Consider the following 16,598-nt stretch of genomic DNA (forward strand, 5'->3'; position numbering starts at 1 on the left):
CAGGGCTATGCAGGTTGAAAAACTATAGAAAGAAGGGAATATTTTTTTGCTCTATTCCTGTTGAACGAGAAGAAGAAGAAAAGACGAACATATTTCCCGCGCTCCCGCATAAAAACAGCTGACCCCCCTCCCAATTCTCAACAACCCCGCCCGAACCCACTCCACTCCACAGCCGTCCAGCCTCCAGCCAGAGCCGGTGATTTGTTTGGTTGCTTTGCTTGCTTGGTAAAAAGTGAGCGAGTGTGTGTCGTTGTGATACTGTGATAGTGATAGTGTCTAGTGTCTAGTGGCAGTGGCAGTGGCAGTCGGTTTTTCAGTACCGCATCGAGTGGTTGTCCCTTACAAACCATCTACTATCATACACACGTGGCTGCATTACAGGTTAGATAAACGCTATATTCCTGTTTCATATCATGAATAATATTTTCAAATGTAAATTCACAACGGGTAATTTTTGTGAATTTACAGGCAAAATCATGATAATTTTGATTTTAAAATTTACTTGTCTTTCGTTACCGTACTGTACAATCAATTAATTTAGTCAATGAAAATGCAAATCTCTTCCAAAATGCACTGTATCCAATTTGTAGACTTTTTGATTAGAATTCAATTGTACGCCATAATGCCATATGTATCTGTATCACGCCGCAGCACTTGGGTACTTCACTTAGCCTACCACCTGTTTTACTTATCAATCACACTTAATTATTTTCCTAATTTGTTTCTTACTTAGGAACAGTTATTTGTTAACAAATGGTTAAATGTTATAACTACCTATTAGTTTAATAAATCAACATCGGTTTTCTGTAATTGTTTTTAAAGGCTTCTAATTCGACACTATGTATTAGTTAGGATTTTAGGTCTATTATCCAATACAATCCCTTGTCGGATTTAAATGAATTAAAAATAACTATTAATTAATTAGTTAGGAATAACGAATAACTTACTTTTCAATATCTCATTGTGGAACTGCCCAAAAGCCAAGATTTTAAGCCAAGGCTATTAGTATTTCTTTCTGTAAGTGATAAGCCTATGCCTCTAGCTCAAAACATGTTGTTTTACCGCAAGTCAGTTACTTTTGGCTGTAAATAATTTTTATTTATTTTATTTGTTGAAAAAACTACATTATTATTAGTGTTGTATCTAATAATAAAATTAACATAATATAATTTAACATAATATATGCTCGTTTTTATGCGAGCACCATATTCCCAATAAGAAACTTACATTTGTTTGTAAATATATTACTCAATGTGAATGTGTTTTGAAATAAATTGAATTTAAATTACTTTGGATGAGTGGTAATAGGCCAGAGTTAAAACAGAAACAGAAATATGAAAACAAAAATCGTAGGGTTGATACAGTTTAAGAATTTTCACACTTGAATAAACGTTGTATTAACTTTGTTGTGATGAAATTTATTGAAAAATTATCTTGTACGATACATTCTGTACATATTAGAAGATACATTGTATGTACCATCGTCAGTTCATAGTACAGTAGTTTGTCAGGGTCAACGTCCGCGCACATTTAAACTTGTGCATCGGTCACTATTTGTATACGGCGGTACAGTAGTGTTTACACTGCTTGGATTGGGTAAATGAAGCCAAATGACGTACAAAGTGTAGCAGTATGAAAAATAATTAGTACTTTAAAATCATTTTCTGTCGTTTAACATCCCAAAGAATTTCTACTTTGACTAGGAATTGGAAATGATATACCGGTAAGCATTAGAGTTAAGTATTTTTCTTGTTTAAAATATAACTTTCTTTGGTCTCTCGACACAAACGATTGTTTTTCTCATTACTTCAGGCTAAAACTAGGGGTTGCAGCATTATCACCTAGATAAAATCCATTGGTGTATTTTTCTGTATGTATTTAAACCGTCAAAACAAGTCCCATAAATTAATGTCAAGCAAGATTTGATCATATGCTAGTGAAATAATTGCACATACAGGTTTATTTCAAAATGTTTCATAATTCATTTCAGTCAGTCATGTTTTATTCCCAAGATACGTAGCCAATAATTTTTTGTCCAGCAGTTTGTTAAGCTATTTGGTGAATTTGTGCAAAGACAATAAATTAAGAATGGGTCGATGATACCGGAATTGCATTGTCAATGTTTCAAGGACGTGAAAGGAAATGAATTGCGGTCAGTTACGTAACCTCATATTGAGTTTTTTTTTCTGTGGTCTATTTTACAATCTAGTTAAAATGAATCGATACGAATGATACTAAAGTCAAATTATTAAAATAATGTGGCCTATATACCTTTTTCCTTCAGAACAGAATATAAGTTACCATGAAACGTGTAAATCATTACATTTGTTTGGATACAGTTTTATACTGACTTCGAAATTGTAAACCAATAACTATAGGTCATTGTATAATAATTATTTCTTTGCATTTAATTGAACTATGTAGGGTTGAAGTTAATTTGCAAACTATATTTGTTTGTCCAACAAACAGTTTAACCTACATATTATCTTCAGACCACCCTGTCGTAATATTTAGTCATCATTGTGTTCCATTCGCCATTGTGTTAAGTCATAAGTCATTTATTTGGCCAGATTTATTAATGCATTGGCTAAGTCAATATACATAAAAAAGAGTGTCTTTTAAACTATAGAATAACTACTAAACTAAACAATATTTACATGCAATCAATTCATGAACCAAGCATACCATATGCCCATGACTACCCATCAGCAATAAAATCACGGACACGGTAGTAACCCTTGGACACCAGTAATTTTCGAAGTGATTTTTTAAAAATAACAGGGTATGACTCAATTTTTAGATGGGTTGGCAATGCATTGAAAAGCAGTATACCGTTATAATAAAGATGTTTTTTGAAAAAGGTGGTTGAATGTTTTGGTATCTGAATATTAAGACTGTTTCGCAAAGAACAAATTTCGCGAAGACATGATATGGAACTTGAAAAGATGGAAATCTTCTTTTTCAGAAAAGAGAATGTTTCGAGGATATAAATGCATGGAAAAGTTAAAATATTTGAAGACTGAAAAAAATCTTTGCATGAAGTTCGTGAGCTGATTTTAAATATGTTCGAATTGCTCTCTTTTGAAGTCGAAATAGAAATCTGGTCCTTCTATTCTCACATCCCTATGCCGGCACTGCGTATACTAAATGAGGGAATGTTCTCATCACATGTTTCGTCGTGGTGCAAGAAGGGCAACATTTAAACCCACTGAAAAGTATTCCACAAATTTAACTTTAAACATCCCATGTAAGCCCATAATTCACCTATTTTTCTTCAAATTCCAATGTTTACTCATAAAAGTAGTATATAAACAGACAAAAATTAATGTAAAAAACATTTTTTCAATACGTATACCGTAGCTATTTTTGGAATACACGTCCTAGTACCCCTGGTTGTTCTGATGTTTACTATACAGAGTGTGCTACATGGTTACATTGTTTTACTTGTTGGAATTCAATTTTACTATATTATGCTATCATATATACTATCAAACTTGTGACCTAATTATGGTCTTTTAGCCTCTTATCTATTGATCTTTGTTATTTGTCTTTTTCATAGCTAATTAATGTTTTCACCATTTTATTCTAACGGCCTGATTGTGTCTGCACTCCTTCTTACGTCAAACTTCAGTGTTTCACTTACCTCCAACCTTGTTAAAATGTTAGCTAAGCTCTTATCATTGTATTTTTTCCTTTTCTTCACGTATAATTTCTTACATTGTGTCACGCTATTCATTGTAAAAATGGTGTGCGGTACGGTATATCGTATAAATAAATAAACATCAAACACTGGCCATTTGATTTTCAACTCGTTCTAATATTTCACCTCGCGACCGAGACTGACGCATTTCACTGGTTAATTCGACCGACAGCGTCACAAAGTCAATTGTAAGGTTAATCGGTACAATCGACTGTTTGGAGGAAGACAGAATTTGAACAGTAAGTGATCAATCAGCTGTTTATCATGACAACAACTTTAACCTTTAACTTACTAGAGATAATCGAATTAAATCGACAAAGAAACTTGGGTTACGATTAGTTATAGTTTTTTTTTAGAGAAACTCGGCAATTGAGACCTGCAATGAAAGTGCTTCGACAGTGATATAACACATGTTCCCTGGAATTGCGACTGCGAGAAACTTTGCCAAACCGGACCACACCGACACCGACACGTCTGGCGAAAGATCGTACCGCCCGGACCACCTACGTACCGTGTACAACTTCTGCGTAACCGCAGCAAACCTGCAGACTAAGCGAATTTCCATTTGCCTGATTGAATTTACTCTAAAATGTCTCCTTAAAAATTATCACATTTATTCCCTATTTAAATAGCATTATTTAAACGATTACTTAGGTCCAAATATAATTATACCAAATTTCATCAAAATATGATAATTTTTGCTCGAGTTATTGTGCTAACGAACACACACACACAAATATAAATAAATAAATATATGAATTTGAACGAATGGTGCTTTTGGCCTCTGGGGACCTCAAAACGAAAAAGTAAATCGGTCCTGGGTCCAGGTTTTACCATGAGTAGCCTACTACGGTAATAGATTATTCACTATATACGAAATTCGCTCAAACCAGTCGACGTAACTGGTATTTTCATCGTCTTTTAACACTAAGGTGGTTTAAAACGTGTTGAATGAAACGTCCAACCCTTGGTCTTTCAGCTAGAAATGTTGCGGAACTTTCAACCTATTGACATTATTATGCTATACATGGATATTTTGCAAACATCCATTTATCAAATGCTTCTTACTTAATAGAAGAGATAGTATCGTCGTTTAATTAATTACGTTTGCTATCTTCTTCCATTAGCTGGAGAACATTGTTGAGAATGAAAAATACACTTATTGATAGAATAACACTCTTAAAACCCTTTACTATTCAAAACTAGCATTTGTCTCATGTTTTGAGACTTCCAAAAAAGTATAACACAGGCCTGATTCAAATTTACAAACAACACGTGTGTTACATATCTATTAAAACATTGTTCATCGCGATTACTAAAACAACCATATTGCCGATTTGCATTACAAAATACTTAACTATTCATCTGTTCAGCCATTGTATAAGTTAAGTTAGTTTCAATAGTCAGTGGTTGTACTGAACAATTTCGAAACATTTCTTACAACATTTTTTTACGATACCAAAAAAGTATTGCAATAACTGAAACTGATACATTAGGCTCCGAATCGCAAGTAGTATCTCTTTCTACTGGTTTTGGTTGTATGACCTTTTCTACTTACTACTCAGTACTCATATCGTCGACATGTCATCAGAATGCAGCTTTTAATTAATGTTCCATTGATATAATTAATACGTTCGTGTTAGATAAACTGAAGTAAACCGGCAAACTTTGAAGACGGTCACTTGAAGTTCTCTCTAGTCTATGACGCAAATCACAGAACGTCAGTGAACTCAGGTAACACATCACTAGTCCATGAATAGATTACTTCCGCATCAGGATATCTCTTCTGCATTTTTATATAACAAACTTTACATGATTGATGATTTGTTTTATCAAAAACAAATTTCAATCACGCTGTCAGTTGAAATCGCTTGAAACTTTAAATCGACAAACAAAATCGCTGATAATAATCCCTACAAGTACCAAATCGCTACCACTGGACATAGGCCTATGTTTCCTGTGATCGTGGTTGTGAGATGGTTGTTCTGTAGAGTGTAGATGTAGAGGCCAGTGACTCGGTCTGAGGTTACAGGTTAACATTATCTATATCACGTGTTAACATCATTGACCACACAACCGCGGGGAACTGCAATTGTGGACAGATAATAGTCTAATGTCAACGTAATCAAAGTTTATTTTTATTTTGGTTAGACGTCTCTGTGTGTGTTGTAATTTTTTTGATAAAATTATTTACAGTCCCACGAAGAGGCGATTGAATTTTTATGCAACTTTATACAATTTTAAAACTGTTGTACAAAAATTTGCGGGTTGGTAACGATTTTGTGAAAATGTAAACTTTCAAAAATTTGTTGTAATTAATTATGGCCCAAGCAATATTCTCCGGTGGAACAGCTGTTCAACAATAAGGGTCAAAACTGTAACGCAGCAAACAAATCTTGACTTACACAGAAAACGGGTTATAGTAGTACGTTTTCTGTGACTTAACTCAAGGAAATAATTCGCTTACGAAGCAAATTAGTGAAACTTTTAATTTTTCAACCATTTTGTTTTTGGAAATGTTAGAAAGCTGAAACTTTCACAGAACATTTAAACCCCTACTTTATAAATTGTGTAAAGTTTCCAGGCTTTCGGTGAATGAATGGGCTAGTGATTTAAAATCAAATATCTAGATCCCTTCTTCGGGGGATACCCTGTATTTTCCTATTTCTTTATATTCAATCAAGATTTCTATTGTGGACAATTATTCAATTGTAATTTGAAGTACGGGTCAGGTTTGTACGAAAAATTTGTTAGTTCGACAAAATTGTTTACGTTTCCGTTTAAAATTAATTGCTACCCATCTTTTGAACGATGCCATACTTAAGATATGTCCTCTCATTTACAATATATGCAGTTGATTTATTTAAATTTTATACAATAATCGGCTACGTAAAAGTAGGAGGAAATCAGTTACTTAGCCAATGTCGCTTACTGTCCAACAATAATGTACTTTCTCTCAATGATAGTTGGTAAACTTTTTAGCTAAAAACCACTGCTTTCAATACGTGCACAGACGTGTCATTGTAAAAATCATATCCTATGTTCTGCGAATGTAAAACTATACACAACTAAAATTGTTATCTTTGCTCTGTCTGTCATTTCATCAGACAATAACCAATTCTTGCTCGTTATGCTGGAGTAACGGGTTGCATAGTAAGTTATAGCGCTGAGAGATCATACATTTAATTAGTTAAATTATGGTATGACACAGTTTAATCTAATCAAAACAGGACGCAGTGACGTAACTGGTAAGCTTTTCTGATGCTTCTCGTTTTTACAGTAGGCTATTTATTAAAAACAAATATCCGTCACAAAACTTATCCATTTGTACTAATGTAAGGAATGTAAGGAATACGTAACTACGCAAAATAACAATATGTTCTATGTGGAGGACGCAATATGGTTGTAGTTTAGGTTTAATTGCTTAGTTGTATGGAAACGCACTTTACACTTACAATCAAAAGGTTGCCAGATCGATCCTGAGAAAGTTCATTAGCTTTTTGATAGTTCGAAACTGGACCTAGCTGTCGTTGATCGTTGGGCTTTAAATAAATGGCTGATGAAACAGAACAGCTGATCAAGTCAGTGACAGCTACACAGTTCATCCCACTTCATTCTACACTCATCCTTCACTCATAGATTAAAATACCCACCTAGGTGGCGTCCCCATCTCATTTGATAGTTGTAAATAAATGAATTGAAATCGTGCAGTAAAAAATACTGCTAACTGACGTCAACAATGTTGTAAACCAGAATAAACTAGGTGGCGTTCGCAGAGGCATCCACAAAATTGAGCGGAGTCATCAAGGTTTCATATTATATTGTTTTTGTCTTACTGCAGTAAAAACAGTATTTTTTCATGAATGCGCTGCGGGTCTAAAGTAGCATTTTTAATATTTAGGGAGTAAAAATCGTTTTTAGCCTCTATGGAGTAAAAATCAGCTGTTGTCAACTCAGTTGTAAATTTCGATTGTAAACGATTGCATGTATCGAAAATATGTATCGATTTGTGCTTCGTAATCATTTTTAACATATTACAGTCTACAGTCTCTTCCCGTAGCATTTTAGCATTGCAGATACATTAATCCATTCTCAAACTCAACACTGCTCACATTTACTACTTCCTTCACCACACCCTACGTCGTGGACCTGTTTCCCTCTCTTCCCATAGCATTTTAGGATTGCAGATACATTAATGTAATTGCCAAAGACAGTTCCCACACTCTGCGCTGTTAACCTTACTACTTCCTTCACCATTTACTACGTCATTGGCCTGTTTCCTTCCTTTCTCATAGCATTTAAGTATTACAAATTCACTTATCCATCTGCTCAAACGGTTCCCCCACTCTGCACTGCCAGCCTTTACTACTTCCTTCACCACTTACGTCGTGGACCTGTATTCATCGCTTTCCATAGCATTTTAGTATTTTAGATACGTTAATCTAATTGCAACAAACATCCCCACTGTCCGTACTGCTAGACTTTACTACTTCTTTCACAATTTCCAATGTCTTGGGCATGCTTCCATCCCTTCTCATAGCATTTCAGCATTGCAGTTACATTAATCGAACTGCTACAAACGGTTTCCAGTTCCCACACTCCACACTGCTCACCTTACTACTTCTTTCACCTGTTCCTACGTCGCGTATCTGTTTCCCTCTCTTCCCATAGCATTTTAAGATTGCAGATACCTGAATCTAATCGTCATAAACAGATCCCACACTCCGAACAGCTCGCCTTTACTACTTCCTTCGCCACTTCCCACATCGCGGACCATTTTTCCTCCCTTCCCATAGCATTTTAGGATTGCAGATACCCTTATCTTATCATCATAAACAGTTCCCACACTCCGGACAGCTCGCTTTGACTACTTCCTTCACCACTTCCTACGTCACGGGCCTGTTTCCCTCCCTTTCCCATAGCATTTTTGATTGCCCATACCCTTATCTAATCGTCATAATAGTTCCAACACTCCGGACAGCTCGCCTTGACTACTTCCTTCACCACTTCCTACGTCGCGGACCTGTTTCCCTCCCTTCCCATTGCACTTACAGATTGCAGATACCTTAATCTAATCGTCATAAACAGTTCCCGCACTCCGGACTACTCGCCTTGACTACTTCCTTCACCACTTTCTACGTCGCGGACCTGTTTTCCTCCCTTCCCATAGCATTTTAGGATTGCAGATACCCTAATCTAATCGTCATAAACAGTTTCCACACTCCAGACTGTTCACCTTTACTACTTCCTTGACCTCTTCATACGTCACGAACCTCAAGCTAGTGTCGTCATTTGATTATAGTACCTGGGGACCGAGCTTTGCTCGGGGAAAATCATTAGTTCACTCTGAAAGCACCGTAGTATTGGAGATACATAAATCCGCACATCTACATCCTACACAATTTCCTACGTCATGGACCTGTTTCCCTCTATTCCATTGCATTTAAAGATTGCAGATACCTTAATCTAATCGTCATAAACAGTTCCCACACTCCGGACTACTCGCCTTGACTACTTCCTTCACCACTTCCTACGTCGCGGACCTGTTTCCCTCCCTTCCCATAGCATTTTAGGATTGCAAATACCTTTATCTAATCGTCATAAACAGTTCCCACACTCCGGACAGCTCACCTTGACTACTTCCTTCATCACTTCCTACGTCGCGGACCTGTTTTCCTCCCTTCCCGTAGCATTTTAGGTTTGCTGATACCTTAATCTAATTGTCATAAACATTTCCAACACTCCGGACAACTCGCCTAGACTACTTCCTTCACCACTTCCTACGTCGCGGACATATTTTCCTCCCTTTCCATAGCATTTTAGGATTGCAAATACCTTAATCTAATCATCATAAACAGTTCCCACGCTCCAGACAGCTCGCCTTGACTACTTCCTTCACCACTTCTTACGTCACGGACCTGTTTCCCTCCCTTCCCATAGCATTTTAGGATTGCCCATACCCTTATCTAATCGCCATAAACAGTTCCCTCACTCCTGACAGCTCGCCTTGACTACTTCCTTCACCACTTCTTACGTCGCGGACCTCTTTCCCTCCCTTCCCATAGCATTTTAGGATTGCCCATACCCTTATCTTATCGTCATAAACAGTTCCCACACTCCGGACAGCTCGCTTTGACTACTTCCTTCACCACTTCCTACGTCACGGGCCTGTTTCCCTCCCTTTCCCATAGCATTTTTGATTGCCCATACCCTTATCTAATCGTCATAATAGTTCCAACACTCCGGACAGCTCGCCTTGACTACTTCCTTCACCACTTCCTACGTCGCGGACCTGTTTCCCTCCCTTCCCATAGCATTTTAGGATTGCAGATACCCTAATCTTATCGTCATAAACAGTCCCCACACTCCGGACTGCTCGCATTTACTACTTCCTTCACCACTTCCTACGTCGCGGACCTGTTTTCCTCCCTTCCCATAGCATTTTAGGATTGCAGATACCCTAATCTTATCGTCATAAACAGTCCCCACACTCCGGACTGCTCGCATTTACTACTTCCTTCATATCACTTCCTACGTCACGGACCTGTTTCCCTCTATTCCCATAGCATTTTATGATTGCCTTTACTACTTCCTTCACTACTTCCTACGTCACGGACCTGTTTCCTTCCCTTCCCATAGCATTTTAGGATTGCAGATACCTTAATGTATTCGTCATAAACAGATCCTAGACTTCGCACTGCTACCCTTGACTACAATGTATCGAGTAATCTTAAGTATAATCTTTGCTCAATATTAACAAGTGATGTTTTTCCTTTTGTACTGTATTTGTAATTTCCTAGTATACTGTGGGTAGTTGGCTTATTATGAACACATGCTAAAACTTCAAATCTTTTGTTTACTTTTTACTTGTTATTTAATTCAGCCAACATGGTTACCTAGCAACCCATAAGACTAATGTTAAGAAAATGTGATTTTCAGTTTCATTTTTCTACGGATTCCTGAGAGACTTTTTTAACGCCATATAGATGTTGGCACTCACCGATATGGTCTTTATCACCATGCAAAATTTGAAAACGATTGATTCAGCCGTCTAGGAGGAGTTTGCGTATTACGAAATGCATAAAAGTCGACGTATAAGAGCTTCGCTCGCTTCGCTCGCTCCGCTCAACTATTTGGGTGATGCGTAGGGGCCTATAATTTCTCAAACAAACCCACATTTCATGAATGCATACACAGTACTGAGTTTGCATTGATGAAATCGTAAATATAAAGTTCCCGCATGCAACATGTGCCAACCATTTTCGACTTCCGCTATTTAAAATCAGGCTGCGTATCGAAAGCTGCGATTGCAGCTGACAAGTTTACCAACTATCAAATGTGAAAGTACATCCTCGTGTGACAGTTGGCGACATTGGCTAGACATGAACATCAGACAGACTGGTCGTGACTAGTTTATCATTGAGTTAGGTCATTGGTCACCTATAAATTAACATATACAGTGATATAATTCAAATATAATCAATCATAGAAGACCCTGATGAGAAACATTCCTAGTCCCTGAGCTTTGTCCTGCCAAATCTACAATCCGTAACACATAATCACGTATTCGCTTAACAGGTTCAAAATTCTTTATTTGGTTGTAATTTTTTTTTATTTAGGGGCTTTGAAGTATTTTTAGCTTTACTTATGTTTGACTACTATACTGTTCTGTGGGTGGTTTGTATTGTTTTCCTCCAGCGTCTACTGTGGTTGTATACTTTTATTGAAACCTTAAAATACTTCCCCTCCAGAGGACGGAGTCGGATTCAGGATCCCGAAACGTCATGAACACATTGTTATTTACTACTCGTGATGTTAAATTGTGTAATCTGTTAGACGACGTGTATGATAGTTCATCGACATGTACATCACATGTGCTCCACACTCCACGTTCACAATCACTTTAGTAACGGATAACTTAGCAGAATAACCTTAATCTAGCAGATAAATGCCAATTGACCATCATATTGACTCCTCCATTAGCGAACTCTTCTGACGGGAACGGATCAGTCTGGGATAATTGTTGACACAAATAATGAAAGAGTGTATTCAAACGTCTTACTGTTCTCTTCTTTATTCGATGCCCTGGAGACAGTGACAGTGACTGACTAGTGATAGACGGCCACCTTCCTCTGTACTTTACTTCTATGTAGGGACAGTGAGCTTGGGGTGACTTGCTGTATAAACCATTGTCAAAACAACTCAGAATCATTTTGTGTCACAATGCAATTGTGTTCTACACAAACCATTGATTCGAGATAGTTTTAATTAATCGTGTAATAACCTAATCTTACACAACTTTTTCCCCTAATGATCTATTACCAAGCTGTAAATGAAGAGATTATTCTATTGTTATAGTTTTTATTTGAGCAAAAAATAAAAGGTCCAACGAAAATGGATTTAGTAAAGATTTTTAGTGTTACGCTTTAGTAATGGTGTAGTTACAAACCGTTTGGAACAAAAATTGTAAACTCTAGCTTAGACAATGTGTTTTTAGAAACATCTCTTTCATTGTTTCAAATTCAAATATTGTTTCTGGATTCATTTCTTAGCTTTCGCTAATGTGCATAAGATAATTGTTCATAATATGCCGAAAAGTGATAATTATAACAAATCTATGTCAAGAAGGATCGATAATTCTTAGTTTGTGCCTCATCACAAACGACGACACGTGACGTACCGAGTGTGTATTACACCTGTCTGCCATTCCAACTTGCTACTGTCACTGTCAGCAGATAACAGCTGATAAGCCACAGCCACCTTGACATGTTTGCGATATAAAACAGCTGACAAGTTGCCAGCTCTGCTAAAACTGACCGAGTCACCGCCACTGACGTCACCTCAGCCACTGCCACCCTGATCCTCATATCATTGACTAAGGAAATAAAATTAATAAAATAAAATAAAGGAAACTTTTATTTCCTTGTCTGTGATCATATCTTGCACTCAAAGAGATATGCTACTGTAGTTCACATCAGCCTATAGTCTAGACTTGTTAATTCATTTATTTTATACGGTTTTGTTAAATTATATATTCAACAACAAGCAAATAATGGCAAATATGTCGTGATTAACTTTCTTTGATCAATGTGTTATTTTAACTGTGTTATAATTAATTATGACTAATTATGTTTGATACCTGACTTTTTGTAATATTTTTGGCATAAATAATAGTTTCCAAGATATATAGTCCATGACCAGTTAGTATTCCAAGATATAAAAAGATGTTTTACCGAATCTTTTCTTTTCAAATTAAAAATTGTCTTAATTGCCCTTTTCTGCTGCGATAAAATCATTTTTAAGTTGTTTCATGGTTTTTTCTAAACCATATTATAATGAGAATGCTATTAGTATTGGATTCGGGACAGCAACGTCATTAGTTCATTTTTATGATCCATACCGGTTCTGTTCAAGAACTATTCGTGTCTATAACATGTATACACCTGGTTACAACGTGTAAAAATATTACAGTTAAAAATATTAGGATCCTTACCTAAATGTCCTTACCAAAAATCCTTACCAAAGACTTAGCAGTCTTTTTTCGAGATTTAGTGTAATCTAACTTAAAGTTACCTGTTAAAGACATATTTGTATTGATTCATCTAAGTATCAATATTGTTGTCCAGTGAAGCCAACGGTTCAAGATCCTGCCTAGATCCACACGCCCAACGTAAACAAGTCCACACAATTCCATGGAGTATTTTGACCTTCAGATAAGAAATGTGGGTTATATGTTGTTTTCAAATAAATTTTTCAAACAAATCAGAAGTATTCCATCCGGTTGTGCTACGCTACGAGAAACTAATTCCGTCTAATTATATATTATTTAAAATGACTGTCACAGTCTATTTTCCTTCAGCCCAACAGACAGAAACGTTTGTTGCAGTCTTCAACATTTTTTAGCATCGTCAAAATGCTAGAGAATTCCAATAATTATTCATGTGCTTATAATTCATTCACCAAATAACAAATTAATTATCTACATTCACCAGTTCTTTTGCTGAGTGTATGTAGCCGACTTGTTGCGGATATTATGGAACCGCTCAACTGTCAACCCGTTCAGAGAACGACTCCAGACTTGGACGACGCCCACCCGTCCACATACATCCACAAGACCTTTAGAATATTGTCTTTGGTTATTTAGACCAAGTCCGCCTTACGATACTTATCATAGGATCTGCCAATTGATATTTTGGCAAGCTCTGTGATAGGTTATCAAGACAATACGAAGTAGGCCAATGTCTTTGCAAGGAGATCCACAGCTGTTAGATGTGTCTGTTGAACTGATGTACTTGTAAGCACACGCCCTCTGAGGCAAGGTCGACTATAAATACAACATGTAGGGCATCACAGGGACGGCGCGCTGGCAACTCTTCCCGTAGTCTTCATTCATTCCTACTTGAAATGTGTCCGTCGTCTCACATCAGTCCAAGGTCTGAAACTGGTACAGAAGTTGATCGTGAAGATATAGCGTCGGGAATGGACCGGATGCTTTAACAGCTCGAGGGTTTCAAAGCCTAAGACACTGAAGTTTGTTGAAGAAGACAGATGTTGCAGTCTTATCAGATAAAAGTCTTGTCCTGGGTAACTTCGTAGAGAGTGTTTTTCAAACGCATCCCTAATTACAGCTATGAAGACTAGAGAGTTACTGTTTAGGGACAGAATAAGGCCATGAGTTGGCAGCCATGCTTCTTTTGATTTCTACTTGTAATTTGGGTTGTGTTAGGGTCTAAATAACTCCTGTATAACAGAATGGATTTGTATTGGTAATCGTTTATGAAAACTTCAAAAACCTCGACTGTTTTGTGTACGTAATCGTTAAATATTAAACCTGTCAACAACTTACGGGTTAAATTAAATAGTTGCACTATAAAATGGTATTTTTGCTAGTATTACTCTTCAAATTTTACCTTATCAGTTCACATATTTATTAACAAGCCTCGTGCAACCATGAAAGGAACCCCTACAAAGTATTAGATTTGGCATTACCTTCGTGGTACTTCAGATTAGGGAGAGACATCTAGAGAAAAACATTTAAAGTTAAATAAACTTGTATTAAATGAAAAATATGCAGTAAATCGTTATTGGACACTGAATGACGTATCTGCATAACATTATTTAGTTCTGATTCCACCTAAAATGACCACAGTTGCCTTGCAGCAGCCAGTTTTACTACAATAGGAATACATAATTCATCAAGATATGTTAGCATGCAATGGGTCCCCGAGCAGCTTCATAGAGATTTAGAGGGCCTCGCTTTAACGGTCAGCTGTAGTAGTATTGTAGCCCTGTCACAGCATTGTTTTACTACTTACGAGTTTAGAGAGGTAGTAACTTGAAATAGATTCAGTAAATAGGGCTAGCTCAAAATTTAAATCACTTATGTGTTACTTTTGAACTAACCTAGGCCTACACGCAATAAAAGTTTCCATCAGTACATGAGTTGGCACAGATTTAATTAGACCCGTAGTGTTGAGTCCAATAACGAGGAAATAGATCGCGTTAATTATATTATGATAAGGATTACGGGATATTTATAAAGAATAACTTCACAATGGTCCGATTTTTTAGTGGAATATGTTGCATGGTCTACTTCACTCAAACAATGTTTAGAGATAGCGAACTTGCGATTTGTAGTGGATGTGGATATGGATTAAATGAGTCCGATGATTCATTTAAACGTATTGTACTTTGGATATGTATGTACAAGTATTGTGTTTAAACAATTCAAAGGTAAACTCAATAAATGAAGTACAGTGCTTGAAGTATGAATAATGTTTACATAAAATAAGTGGAAAGCAAGTTTTAGTAAAAAGAAAGTACTGTAGCGTTGAAATCGAGGATTCAAACGAAACATTTATGGTGCGAAGAGGGCTTGGGCACTTTTCTATTAGAAAATATGCATCTACTTTTTTATCTATTATTTTAGAGAGCGGACAGACTGAACATCACACAATATCTGAGGCAACATTCTTCACCAGATTTGAGAAGATAGAGATATTTTAGTCTGGAGTCACCTCCAGTTCAGACCACTTCACGTTGGCTTGCCTTGCTTTATACTGGGTCAAAGTCAAGCTTTAATGCTCTATATAATAAAAATTTTAAGCATACAGTCAATGTACATTTCTATTAGATAATTATTTGAGACATATTTAATTAGTGAGATTGTGTTAACTAACAGGGAAGTAGGAAAAAAGGTTACCAGCCGAAAAAATGTCCATTGATATTATAAGTAAATATTTTCATCCAAGCAACTTCTGAACGAACTGAACTGTGTCAGTGTTCTTTCACTTTCATGCTCATAAACCCCTGTTGATTCACACTTGATCATCTTGGCGTCGGTGTACTTGAGTACAGTTAAAATTAACCTAACATCTGGCATCCACTCTCAACTCACTTTCAATGTCGTCTGCCGACGTTTGGCACTTGTTCTATCCACGTTAATTCTCCAGACTAAACATAGCCCAACGTCGTGAGGCCAAAAATATAAAGTGCAAGATTATTTTTGCAAAGGAATATCAAAGGAGGTTGTTTCCAACCCTTTAATTACTGGTGTATCATTTAATCTGCGCAATAAGAAAATGAGGGCCTTTTCCATGAATTTACTTCCACTACCACAAGCATCTTTGTATGTAACAATACGCAGTTGAAGTTTTAAGTTATGTCTTGGCTCTAACATAACTTTCCCTAACCCAACCCAACACAGCCTAAAATAATTTAATTCGAAACAGGATTTGTAGATAACTATAACATTTCAACCTGGGAAACCTTCGTAGTAGCGAATCAATGGTAAAGGTTAGACAAATATTTTGTTCAAAAATAAGGCTCAGGATCGTTTATCCTTACTGATATTTTGAAATATAATACAATGTTTAGATTTGACATCTACAGTATTTTA

At 36.5% G+C, this 16,598-nt stretch overlaps 1 protein-coding gene across 1 annotated transcript in view; it reads left to right on the top strand.

Moving 5' to 3' along the window:
- Positions 1 to 237: 237 nt before the first annotated feature.
- Positions 238 to 16,598, top strand: part of LOC128990265 (sialin-like) — a 64,903-nt gene continuing 48,542 nt past the window's right edge. Inside the window, exon 1 of the mRNA XM_054412580.1 lies at positions 238 to 381. The gene's annotated coding sequence lies outside the window, so the exon portion shown is untranslated. The remainder of the gene's footprint in view (positions 382 to 16,598) is intronic.

The sequence above is a fragment of the Macrosteles quadrilineatus genome, unplaced genomic scaffold, assembly GCF_028750875.1.
Source record: "Macrosteles quadrilineatus isolate MER2022 unplaced genomic scaffold, UCM_ALF_1.0 Scaffold_3__2_contigs__length_128488019, whole genome shotgun sequence".
Lineage (NCBI taxonomy): Eukaryota > Metazoa > Arthropoda > Insecta > Hemiptera > Cicadellidae > Macrosteles > Macrosteles quadrilineatus.